Here is a 13,543-nt window from a genome sequence, read left to right as displayed (position 1 = left end):
TTTGACGGAGTTTCACTCGTTGCCCAGGCTGGAGTACAATGGCACAATCTCAGCTTACCACAACCTCCACCTCCCAGGTTCAAGCGATTCTCTTGCCTTGGCCTCCCGAGTAGATGACATTACAGGCACGTGCCACCATGCCCAACTAATTCTGTATTTTTAGTAGAGACGGGGTTTCTCCATGTTGGTCAGGCTGGTCTCGAACTCCCCACCTCAGGTGATCCACTCACCTTGGCCTCCAAAAGTGTTGGGATTACAGGCGTAAGCCACCACACCCAGCCCAGAATTTTTTTAAGTTTTATTAATTACAACACTCGGCGGGAAGTTGAGTGTCTGTAATCAACATAGGCAATAGGGAATATATTTTCTAAGTGCCACAGGACTGCACACAGACATGCATGGAGACACGATTACCCACCAGTAAACAAGAATACATTCCATTCCATTGATGCCCTTAGTATTCCAATTCTTTTTTTTTTTTTTTTTTTTTTTTTTGAGACAGAGTGTTCCTCTGTCCTCCAGGCTGGAGGAGTGCAGCGGCGAGACCTCCACTCACTGCAAGCTCCGCCCCCCGGGTTCACACCATTCTCCTGCCTCAGCCTCCCGAGTAGCTGGGACTACAGGTGCCGCCACCACACCCGGCTAATTTTTTGTATTTTTAGTAGAGACAGGGTTTCACCGTGTTAGTCAGGATGGTCTCGATCTCCTGACCTCGTGATCCGCCCGTCTCTGCCTCCCAAAGTGCTGGGATTACAGGCGTGAGCCACCGTGCCCGGCCAGTATTCCAATTTTAACAGGTGAATGATTTAATACATAAAGTCCTCTCTTGATAAAATGCATTAGTAAGCTTGGAGCAACTAATGATCAAATCATTATTTTATCAGTGGTAAAACAGGTTCAACAGAATAAACTTAAGAATTATCTTAGATAAACTGGGCGCAGTGGCTCACACCTGTAATCCCAGCACTTTGGGAAGCAGAGGCAGGCGGATCACTTGAGGTCAGGAGTTGGAGACCAGCCTGGCCAACATGGTGAAACTCCATCTCTACTAAAAACAAAAAAATCAGCTGGGTGTGGTGGCAGGCGCCTGTAATCCCAGCTACTTGGGAGGCTGCTAGGCAGGAGAATCACTTGAACCCGGGAGGCATAAATTGCAGTGAGCGGAGACCACCCCATTGCACTCCAGCATGGGCAACAAGAACGGAACTCCATCTCAAAAAAAAAAAAAAAAAAGAATTGCCTTAGATAATCTTAATTTGGTCTTTTTAATCAGTTAACTTTTAAAAAATGGGTCTTCCTCAGAATTCTAATTTAAGAAGACATAGATAAGGAAATACTTTCACTTAATCTTAAAAAAAAGAAAGCAAGGCCGGGCGCGGTGGCTCAAGCCTGTAATCCCAGCACTTTGGGAGGCCGAGACGGGCGGATCACGAGGTCAGGAGATCGAGACCATCCTGGCGAACATGGTGAAACCCCGTCTCTACTAAAAAATACAAAAAACTAGCCGGGCAAGGCGGCGGGCGCCTGTAGTCCTAGCTACTCGGGAGGCTGAGGCAGGAGAATGGCGTAAACCCGGGGGGCGGAGCTTGCAGTGAGCTGAGATCCGGCCACTGCACTCTAGCCCGGGCGACAGAGCCAGACTCCGTCTCAAAAAAAAAAAAAAAAAAAAAAAAAGAAAGCAAGCAGGCCGGGCGCGGTGGCTCAAGCCTGTAATCCAGCACTTTGGGAGGCCGAGACGGGCGGATCACGAGGTCAGGAGATCGAGACCATCCTGGCTGACACAGTGAAACCCCGTCTCTACTAAAAAATAGTAAAACTTAGCCGGGCGAGGTGGCGGGCGCCTGTAGTCCCAGCTACTCGGGAGGCTGAGGCAGGAGAATGGCGTAAACCCGGGAGGTGGAGCTTGCAGTGAGCTGAGATCCGGCCACTGCACTCCAGCCTGGGCGACAGAGCGAGACTCCGTCTCAAAAAAAAAAAAAAAAAAAAAAAGAAAGAAAGCAACATTGCTCTATAAAACAGAAAGCTTTTCTACCACTGAAAGCCAGGAGTAATTTCCACTGATTACCATGGCACCCAATGGTAGGCACTGCCACAAAAACAAGAGGCTAAAAGGTTAAAAAAAAAAATTTCAGCATTCCGGCAGGACGCAGTGGTTCACGCCTGTAATCCTAGCACTTTGGGAGGCTGAGACGGGCGGATCACCTGAGGTCAGGAGTTCAAGACCAGCCTGGTCAACATGGTGAAACCCTGTCTCTACTAAAATAAAATTTTAAAAAATTATCTGGGCTTCACAGCGGGTGCCTGTAATCCCAGCTACTCGGGAGGCTGAGACTGGAGAATCACCTGAACCTGGGAGACGGTGGTTGCAGTGAGCTGAGACTGCGCCACTACACTCCAGCCTGGGCGGCTGAGTGAGACTCTGTCTCAAAACAAAAAAAGCTTTCAGCATTCCACTAATCCACTAGCAAACTCAAATGTCTATAGATTGTCTATATTTCTTCAATCAAAATTCTGGAACAAAATACACAGCTTTGAAAGAGGCAGTGCTCCCTCCCTCTCCCAGAGTAGCTGATGTGATGTTGTATTTCTCTTTCTCTTCATACACACTCCCATATATGTTTGTCCTGCTTTTTCTTTCAGTAACGTTGAACACTGCAGTTTCATCAACTATTTCTGATAGTTTCCATTTTAAATCTATTTTATCTCTTCATTCTATGTTCCTAAACCAAACACTTAACTGAACTGCCTACTTCATAATCTCTCCAACCACTCTTAACAAACGCAAACCTGAAATCAGAATTTAAACACCGGTTTAAAATTTTTTTTTTTTGAGACGGAGTCACACTGTGTCGCCCAGGCTGGAGTGCACTGGCGCGATCTCGGCTCACTGCAACCTCTGCCTCCCGGGTCACGCCATTCTCCTGCCTCAGCCTCCCAAGTAGCTGGGATTACACGTGCCCACCACCACACTAAGCTAATTTTTTGTATTTTTAGTAGAGACGGGGTTTCACCGTGTCAGCCAGGGTAGTCTCAATTTCCTGACCTCATGATCCACCTGCCTCGGCCTCCCAAAGTGCTGGGATTACAGGCATGAGCCACCACGCCCAGCCAAACCAGTTTAAAATTTTCTAAAAAATTTGTGTTACATGTCTTATGAGACTTACACTAAATAGGGGTTTCAAAATAACATGGCCTGCCATATGGTCAAGCCAGATTTAAAAATTGAGAATATCTATTACCAATCCACTAATGCTAAAGCCAAAGTCACAGACAGTAAGAATGTAATCCAATTTAGGGACCAACATGAGCCAAATCTTTTGGGCAGAGACAAACAATCCAACGACAAAACTACAATAAATGCCAACACTGCACTTCTAAAATAAAATCAACGTTATTCATTAAAGTATTAGCTACAAAAAGTCAACTGATGGTAGATGAGTCTACAGATGCCCTGAAGACCTTTTTCATCCTTTAATCAAAGCGGTATTTAGCTACAAAGCTACAACTTTTCCAGTGGACCAACACACACAGAAAATGAACCAAAAGACACAGAAAATTTTTAACAAAGCAAAGGGAAGAGAACAAAGCTCTGGTACTTTTGCAGGATAGTACAACACCTCCTTTGAGAAATAAATTAACTCCTCAAATTCTATTTCTCAAGTGATCAATATAAATCTACCTACATGGTACAAGCTTTGAAACCGAAGTCATTGGGCATAAAAAAGATTTACAGAGGTTTAACTCTTTTGAGACAGTCTCACTCTGTCACCCAGGCTGGAGTGCAGTGGCGCAATCTCAGCTCACCGCAATCCCTGCCTCCCGGGTTCAAGCGATTCCCCTGCCTAAGCCTCCTAAGTAGCTGGGATTACAGGCGCCCACCACCACGCCCGGCTTTTTGTTTGTTTGAGACGAGTCTGGATCGGTTGCCCAGGCTAGAGTGCAGTGGCGCGATCTTGGATCACTGCAAGCTCCACCTCTCGGGTTCACACCATTCTCCTGCCTCAGCCTCCCGAGTAGCTGGGACCACAGGCACCCGCCACCACGCCTGGCTAATTTTTTCTATTTTTAGTAGAGACGGGTTTTCACCGTGTTAGCCAGGATGGTCTCCATCTCCTGACCTCGTGATCCACCCGCCTCAGCCGCCCAAAGTGCTGGGATTACAGGCGTGAGCCACCGCGTCCCGCCAATTTTTATATTTTTAGTAGATACAGGGTCTCACCATATTGGCCAGACTGGCCTCAAACTCCTGGCCTCATGTGATCCTCCCCACCTCCCAAAGTGCTGGGATTACGGGCGTGAGCCACCACACCCAGTGGGTTTTAAGCTTAAAAGCAAACGACAACAAAAAACACACTATTCTGCAGCCTCTGGAATCTTCTAAGATCAAAATTAAACCTGAGAAAATTTACTTCAACTCTCCCACCCCCCCCAAAAACACAATTAACTGAAGATATCGAAGAAAAATAAAAACATTTTAAAGGTATCACTGAAGAGCACTGTCAGTACTTGTCTGATGAGATAACTATGGCTGTGTCATAAATTCAGATTATGCGAGAGAAATAGCTTTTGTCCAGTGGATGTGCTCTTTTGAGAAAGTTAATTCTGAGCTGAAATTTAATGTTGGAACAGTTTCCTCTATAAAACTCATCTTGAAAGGTTCCAGCAGAAGATGAAATGTCATCCTCACACTGGGCCTGGGCAGTGCGTGCTTAACTGGGAGGGGGCACAGGCACCTCAGAATTTAACTGGTTTTCCAACTCTCAATGTCTGAAAGAAAAAAAAAAAGGGACTTTCAGTGTTGACGAAACCAAACGCTCCTAACCTGGGACCACCGGCAGTCCAGCCTTCCCCTAGGGTTGACAGGATGAGCCTGTAGACCTTGGAGTTGCAGTTCATTTCTGCGCAGCTCTCTGTCAGAAAGTTCCGCCTTAACCATCGGGCGCGGTGGCTCACACCTGTAATCCCAGCACTTTGGGAGACCAAGGTGGGTGAATCACCTGAGGTCTGGAGTTCAAGACCAGTTTGGCCAACATAGTGAAACCCCATCTCTACTAAAAATACAAAAAATTAGCTGGGTGTGGTGGCAGTAGCTGTAATCCCAGCTACTCGGGAGGCTGAGGCAGGAGAATCACTTGAACCTGGGGGGCAGAGGTTGCAATGAGCTGAGATCGCACCATTGCACTCCAGCCTGGGCAACAAGAGCGAAACTCCATCTCAAAAAAAAATAATAATAATAAAGTTCTGCCTTACCATAAACCAAGCCAAAACCCACCACTCAGTCCTACCCTGGGGAGGCTCTCAGACCTGTCTCCATGTCAGTGGCACCAGCTTCATCCCCAGCCACGCACCCAGCGTTAGCAAAGAAAGAAGGAACCGCCTATTCACTTTCCTGATATATATACCTTCCCAAAGAATCCAGAATAAACTATATATCTCAATAGCATGAAAATTAAAACCTTACATTCAATAAACAGCTCCTCCCTCTCCCAAAAGACTATCACTTCAGATTAGAAAATAACTTATGCAGAAACCTTATCGATAACAATGCTTGCTCCAAAGGCCTTATTCAGTATGCATGGTTCACTGGGACTTTTCACAAAACTAATACATCCATTTGCTAATCATGAAAAATAATCTTCATATTTTCTTAATTAATAATCTCACCAGCAACTGCTTAATCACCTAATACTATTTGAGACTACTGTTATCAGATAGATAGCAACCTGAAAATACAATGAACCAATGCTCCCCAAACGAAAACCGTAGGTTAAGATTTCTACACTGTTTATCCATAAGTCGAGTACTGTACACCCTAACTGTAAATGCACACCAACTCCCTTTTCAAAACACAAATTTTAACATCGGCGTTTTCCTTCAATAAATGCATTTCACAATCCTAACAAAAACCTTCCATGAAGACAGGATGGACATGGTGGCTCAGGCCTCTAATTCTAGCACTTTGGGAGGCTGAGGAGGGAGGATCGCTTGAGCCCCAAAGTTCGAGACCAGCCTGGTTAACAGGATCTCTTTTACACAGAGATCCCATCTCTATTATTTAAAAAAAAAAAGGCTTCCATGCAAATGAATTTAGCAAACAAAACTGATACTGCTTCTGCATGCTAACCATGTAATTTAAAAGACACAAGAAATGTTAAAATACCATTTGAACCAACTATCGATTGACAGGGAAAAATATAGGAGGTTCTTAAAAGTCAAAAGCCTCAGCCGGCAGCCGTGTGGAATTTTCAGCTCCCCACTCCCCACCCCCACCCAGCTTCCAGCCGAAAAGCCGATCCAGGCAGGAGGAAGACACCCAGCCTTTGTGCTATTTCCTGTCCTCTCCCCCACCTTCGGGCCTTCGGAATATCGCAAACCGGGCCCCGAAACTCGGAGCGGCGGCGGCCGCCCCACAAAGGCACGGCCGGGAGCGCCATCTTGGCGCGGCCACCGGGCCCATTCATTCGCGGGCCCGGGCCGGGGTCCGCGCAACACCCCGGCCGACACGCGCGGGGCGCCGGCGTCAGACAGACCCCGGCCTCGGCAGGAGAAGGGCGAGGCCACAGCGCGGCCGTCTCCGCGACTCGGCACAGCGAAAGGGCCGAAACCGTTATTTTCCCATTTCCCGACGCCGCGCCCGGCTTCCGCTTTAAATCCCCACTCCGCCCGCGGCGCGCGGCCCGGCTTCCCCATTTCATTGTTCCCCTTCCCCGCGCTCGCCCCCTGCGGCCGCCCGGCCCTCAAAGTCACCCCGATAGGCGGCCCGCGCGGGGGCTCCGGCCGCCGACACCGCCCCGCCTGCACGCCCGCCCGGCCTTTGTTCTCGCGCCGAGGGCCCGAGCGCCACGTCCGGCTCCCCACGCAGGGCCCGGCCCCGCCCGACCCGCGCCCCCGAGGCCCCGGCCGCCGCCACGGGAAGCTCCCGCGGCGCGCACAGCCCCGCACCCCGGGGCCGAAACTCGGCCCCCAGCCCTGGGCCTCGGACCCCGGCTCCTCGCCCGAGACCCCGCCCTCGACCCCGACCCTGCACCCCGAACCTCGGACCCCAGCTCCCGGCCCCCGCCTTCGGACGCCGCCCGCCGCCCGCCGCACCCGGGCGGGGCAGGAAGACGCGGCCCCGGCCGGCGGGTGCGGTGGGGGCGGGGCGGGCGCCCCCTGGGCGGGCCGGTGGACGAACTGAGGCCGGGTCCGGGGCTGGGGGCTGCCGCGCTCACCTCAGCGCCCTCGTCGCGGCCTGACGCGCCCGCACCGCCGCCTCGGCCGCTGCTCGGGAGGTCGTCGCGCTCGGGCCGCGCTGCGCGCTCCGCGGGCGCTGCGGGCAGGTGCGCACCGGCAAGGCTCGGTCCACTCCCGCCGCGGCGGCTGCTCCACTCCAGACCCCGCTCCCCACTCGCCGCCCGCGCCCGCTCCCGCTCCCGCTCCCGCCGCCGCCGCCGCCGCCGCCTCCGTCCGCCCCTCAGACGCCTCCAGCCATCGGGATGGGCGCGGCGGGCCCCTGCCCGCAGTCTCGGGAAACCCCACGCGTTCGCGTCACCACGCACGTCGCGCGTCGCGCGCGCTCGCTAGGCCCGACGGGCACGCGCACGCCTGCGAGCTTGCAACTCGCAACGGGCCCGAGCGCGTGTCCGAGCGGCTTAAAGAGGCCGTGTTGCTGTCTGTCCTCCGGGACCGCTGCTTCAGGAGACCCCCCCCGGCGGCCCGGCCCTACGGGGACCGAGCGGGATGGGGACCGGGGCAGTGGGCCCTCGGAGACGGGACGGGGCGGGGGGAACACTGGCGCGGAGCCCTCCGGGGACAGCGTAAGGTTGGGTAACCGCGGGCGGGGGCTCCTCCGGGGGCGGTGGTTGGGTAACGGCGGGCGGGGGTCACTCAAGGGACGGGGCGGGGAAGGCCGCGGGCGGGGGCGGTCCCTCCGGGGACGGGGCGAGTAGGGGCACCGCGGGCGAGGTCGTTGCCTGCAGAGGAGGCGCCGGGCCCCGCGAGCAGGTCGGGGTCCCGGGCAGGCGCAGGTGCCCCCCGGGCTCTCAAGCAGGGAGTGCGGCGAGCTCAGACGGGGCTGGCGGGCAGAGACCCGCGCGTGGGCTCAGTGCGTGTGAGGTGGGCCTCGGGCTGCGGAGGAGGGCAGCGCCCCGTGGCTCCTCTCGCTGCTGTGGGCAGGGCCGCCTGGCAGGAGCGGAGGCCGCGGACCCCTCCCAAGCCGCTGAGCAGTGGACAGCGGGGACCGGAGACCCCAGGTGAGGAAGGGGAACGAAGTCAAGAAGGCCACATGTCCTGGCTTCCAGGCTTGATGTCCTCAGAAGCCTCCAGAACGTCCATGGAAGCCGCCCCTGCGCCCACCGCCTCCTGCTGTCTTTCCAGCTGAGCTCCGGCTGCCCTTCACCCCCGGCTTCTGCACTCTGCTCCTCCCCAGCCAGCGCCCTGCTCTTCCACCCGCCTGGGCCTTCATCCCCTCCGAGCTCCCCTTCCACACCAAACCTGGCGTCCGTTTTCCTCCAGGCCTGCACCAGCACAGTGGAAAGGGAGAAAGACCCAGCCTCATCCCCTGCGCCTCCCCTCAACCAGGGCCACAACCTCAAGGGGCCACGCCACCCCACCCCCAACGCCTATTTCCCACCTACTCTCTCCACACCCTGGGATACCACCCGCCTCTCTCAACTGGCGTTTTCCTTCTCATTTTGCGTGCATGACGCTTGTGTGAGAAAGCGGTCCGCCGCCTGCCCTCCCTGCCACGCGCTTCCCCCCCCCCCGGGAGCCTCCACCAGACAGGGAACCCATGCCTTCCCACCCTTCTGTCTCCCTCCCACTTCACTTGTCCGCGGCATTCCCGGAGGCCTTTATTTCTGGCACTGGATGCTCCAGGGTCCTGTCGTATTCTCCCTGCCCCAGCCTGAACCCAGCTATTTCTGCTGGCAACCTGGTTCATTGTGGGAGAATGTCGTGCAGAGCCCAGGATGGGGTCCCGGGTGTGCTCATTGCTGCTGGGGTGTCCTTGCAGCTGGTGGAGCAAGAGAGCACATCTATGTACATGCTCCCACACATACGTATACACACAGTTTCATGGGTGTTTTTGTCTATGATTTTCTTGGGCGCCACACATTTACTCTGATGCCAGGCCGCCACTGCAGGGCTCAACCTGTTCTGAATGAGGGGCATCCTGCTTTGAGAGTGAGGAACCCGGCTCTGATTATCTCCTGTGTAACCAGTCTCTCATCCTCTCTTCCACCCCACTGTATGCTACCCACTCCTCACCCTCTGTGGCCTCTGACCTCCACTGGGCCACCGAGGTGCCATCCCCACAGGGGCACCTGCCTACCTAGCACAGTTGAGCAAGGACTGAATTCCCAGTGAAATGTTTTGAATTTTTATTTTATTTATTTATTTTTGGGGTTTTTTGGGAGTTTTTTTTTTTTTTTTGAGATGAGGGTCTCCCTGTGTTGCTCAGGCTGGTCTCAAACTCCTGGGCTCAAGCAGTCCTCCCACCTCAGCCTTCCAAAGGGCTGGGATCACAGGCAGGAGCCACTGCGCACACGGGCTGAATTGTCAATCATATCACTGAAAGCATTGACAGTTCCCATCACCCACTCTCTCCGCAGGGTCCAGGCCCCTCCTCCCCTCCCCACTGTCCAGACGCTGGCTCCTTGATGCTCCGTGACACCACCGAATTCCACGCTCCAGCCTTTGGCCCAGTGGCTCTATCTGCCTGGGACAGTCTCCCCATAACCTCGTGTAGTTCAGGCCTTTGCGGGTGTCACCTCCATGGAGATGTCTCCCCAGCCCTGACCATCCCTCCCAGCTACCTTGCTGGTTTCTCCTGTGGTTTCTTCCTGGCTGCCTTCTCTGGGCCCTCCCCCTGTTGCCGTGTGAGCCCTGTGAAGCCCACTGTTACCGCTGCTCCACCAGCCCAGCGTGGTGCCAGGCACACAGGGGGTCATCAGAGAACAGCTGGTGTGGCTGATGCTCTGAGTTCTGAGGAAGATGCAAGCCAGCACAGGGACCAGAGCCCGGAGCAAGAGATCAGGAGGGGCAGAACCATCACCTGGGCCAGAACAAGGGCAGGGCGCGAGGAACCTGAGTGGTTGGACGTCAGGAGAGCCGGGCCCCTGCAGGAAGGCTTCCCTGCTTGGACACTCGAGAGGCGGGTGGAGCATGGGGCACATCGAGGGCCGAGGGACGATGCAAAGTCAGTCGGCGGACGGTGTTCTGCACATTGGCAGGTGAGGGGTTAGAGGCGGCCCTCAGAATCTGGCAGGCCTAATGCCAGCCTTCAGTGCCCACCTGAGTTAAAAGTGGAACTAGGCCGGGCGCGGTGGCTCACGCCTGTAATCACAACACTTTGGGAGGCCGAGGCGGGCGGATCACAAGGTCAGGAGATGGAGACCACGGTGAAACCCCGTCTCTACTAAAAGTACAAAAAACTAGCGGGGGGAGGTGGCGGGCACCTGTAGTCCCAGCTCCTCAGGAAGCTGAGGCAGGAGAATGGCGGGAACCCGGGAGGCGAAGCTTGCAGTGAGTCGAGATCACGCCACTGCACTCCAGCCAGGGGGACAGAGCAAGACTCCGTCTCAAAAAAAAAAAAAAAAAAAAGTGGAACTGAGGAGCAGGGAGAGGAGGCTGAGGCGGCAGCCGTTTGTCTCCAGAGACCTTCCAGCAGCTGTGGGATGGGAGGGGCCCCGGAGGGTCCCTGCAAGCCTGGCCCAGGGCCATGGAGGAGCCTCAGGAGGAGTGGCCACCACACTGCGGGCCAGACTGGGCAGTGGCAGGGCTGTGCTCTGGGGCTCCCTTGTCCCACAGGCCACCATCAGACTGGTCAGCCCATCTCGTTACAGCCAAGGCCATGGAGGAAGGCCACACAGGAGGACGCCAGGCCAGTGCCTGCCTTAGCCATATCCAAGGGGCAGGGTGCAGCCCCAGCACCTCCAGCTTATCTGTAGGTCGTCATGGTGAGGCAGGGCTGTCCCTGGAACTTGCCCCGTAGTCCAGGCAGAAATCCTATTTGATGGTTTATGGAAGGCAAAGTTGAGAGGAAGGAGGGAGGGAAGGAGCAGGGGCCCAGGTGCTTACTCCCAGGTCCTTACTGCAGCCTGGGGCTGCCCTCTGCAGTACACAGTCCCTGGAAGGTAGGGGCGTCTGCCCTGAGTACGGTGTGACCGCAAAGATGCTTCTCGCCTCCAGCCAGAGCCCATCCCTAGAGATAAGAAACACCCGAGCCCTTGGTGGCCCGGGGGGTCTAGAGCCGGGCTCAGACCTGCCCTCCCTTCCCCACCTCCATTCCTTTCAGCCCAGGCCTCTTGTGTCTTTTGGCCCTCACCTACCGCCCCACCCTCTCCCTGGCAGAGCAAACGCTTCCCAGTAACACTCCCTTCTCTGCAAGGATCTCAGAGATCAGCCTGGGTTCCTGAGTCCAGAGCCACACCCAGTCAGCTCTGGGTCCCTAAGTCCAGAGCCATACCCGGTCAGCTGTGCCCAACCCAGGGCAGGACTGAGCTGGGCCCCAGGGCGGAGGTGGCTGCCCCGATACTGGCTCCACACCAGGCCTTCTCTAAAACCCCTGGGATCGAGAGACACAATTCAGATGCCCCACCCCCACCTGCTCCTCAGCAGGAAATGGTCTAATGGGAAAGTAGGTCTTTTAAATCTGAATTATTCAATCTGTGCACGTGACAGGACCCGCAGCTCCACCTCTGTGCGCTCCCCGGGCGCTGCGCTCCAGCCAGGCTTTGAGGGGTCTCAGAGCTGCAGGAGACATTTCTAGATTTCCAGCTTTGGCAGGAGAGGTCCCTTTGTCTTGCCCTGGGCTCTAGGCTCCTGCAGGGCATCTGTCCTCCTCCTACCAGCGCTGTGAGGTTCTCCACCACACGGCCCTCTGCCATCGTCTTCACTTCCAGTGAGATCCAGGCCCCAAAGGACAGAATGGAGAGGGAGGGAGAGAGGAGCGCATCGTGACGGTGCCCGGGGGTGCAGAATGTAGGTGATCAAGAAGAAAGCCCTAATTAGCTCCTGCAGCTTTCAAAGGCAGGGGCTGGTGGAGGAATGGGGCCACGGCACCTCTCTAACCCTCAGCACACACCTGCCGATGCCCACTGGGTGCCAGGACAGGTTTAGCACCAGGCCCTGGCCCTGAGACCAGAGCAGGGCAGCTCTGCTTGAGGGGTTGAGTAGGGCCCTGGTGCCCAGCTTCATGGGGAGTGGCCAGTGAGGAGGTGTCACCGCAGCAGAGCCAGGCACAAAGTGAGGACAGCTGCTGTGGCTAGTGAATGAGTGGCTGGCAGAGCTGGGAGGGTCACTGCCCTGCAAAGTCACAGACATCATGGCCCAGGAGGCTAGTGTGGCTGGCAGAGCGAATGCCAGGCCTTGGGGGCCTCTGGGAGGAGGCTGGCTGTAGCCCCCTGGACCCTGTCTTGCAGGTGTAGGGAGTTGGCCTCTGTACCCGACCAGGACCCGTCCCTTGTTCCGAAGCTCCCCACCATGCTACTCACCCCCGATCCCCCTGGCCACCAGCCTGTGGTCATGAATCATGAACTGCACATCCTTCTTGGGCACATGTGCAGGCACACCCAAGCTGGGTGTACATGCATGTGCACAAACACATGAGCTGGGTATATACACATGTGCACACACGGGGGAATTGGTGTCTGCTGGGGGGTGGAGGAGGTGATGGTGTAAGTGAGCAGATGCATTGAGGGGCATGTTTCCTCTCCCTGCTAGCGTTGGACTAGAATCCCCGGGGAAAACTCAGGTGGCCTCCTGTCACTCTGGTGAGCGGCCCCAGCTGGGCTGACACTCGCAGAGGCAGATGCGTAGCTTAGACCACCAGTTCCAGTAAAGGCCTGGCAAGACCCAGCCCCTGCCTCCCCTGCAGGCAATGGAAGAATTCACCTTTCTCCTTAGAGGCCTTTATCATGGGCCCATCTGACTTCACTGCAGAATCCCGGAACTGCAGACACAGAGATAGAAATCCTGGCTCTGTCCAGTGGCCCTGAGTGCCACAGATGAACCTAAATGAGGGACTTTTGTTTTTGTTTTTGTTTTTGAAACGGAGTCTCGCTCTGCTGCCCAGGCTGGAGTGCAGTGGCACAATCTCGGCTCACTGCAACTTCCACCTCCCGGGTTCCAGCAATTCTCCTGCCTCAGCCTCCCAAGGAGCTGGGACTACGGGGGGGCACCACCATGGCCCGGCTAATTTTTGTATTTTTAGTAGAGACGGGGTTTGATACCCAGCTTGTGTGTGCATACATGCATGTATACCCAGCTCGAGTGTGTCTGTACACATGCACATATACCATCTGGTGTGCATGTACACATGAGTATACCGTTTAGGTGTGCATGTACATGTGTGTATATCCAACTCGTGTGTGTGCATGCACATTTACCAGCTCCAGTGTGTTTGCACACATGCATGTGTACCATCTACTGTGCATGTACACGCATGTATACCCAGTTTGGATGTTTGCACATGCTCAATTCATGTGTGCATGTACATGTGGGTATACCATGTATACTGGCCAGGCTGGTCTCAAACTCCTGACCTCGTGATCTGCCCACCTTG

General features: G+C 55.2%; 1 protein-coding gene across 1 annotated transcript in view; it reads right to left on the bottom strand.

Annotated features, from left to right (window-relative positions):
* Positions 1 to 7,443, bottom strand: part of GNB1 (G protein subunit beta 1) — a gene marked incomplete at its 5' end in the record, with an annotated part of 113,260 nt that extends 105,817 nt beyond the window's left edge. The window contains 1 exon segment of the mRNA NM_001265894.1: positions 7,212 to 7,443.
* Positions 7,444 to 13,543: the final 6,100 nt, after the last annotated feature.

The sequence above is a fragment of the Macaca mulatta genome, chromosome 1, assembly GCF_049350105.2.
Source record: "Macaca mulatta isolate MMU2019108-1 chromosome 1, T2T-MMU8v2.0, whole genome shotgun sequence".
Taxonomy (NCBI): Eukaryota; Metazoa; Chordata; class Mammalia; order Primates; family Cercopithecidae; genus Macaca; species Macaca mulatta.
This window is presented reverse-complemented; position numbering and strand designations above follow the sequence as displayed.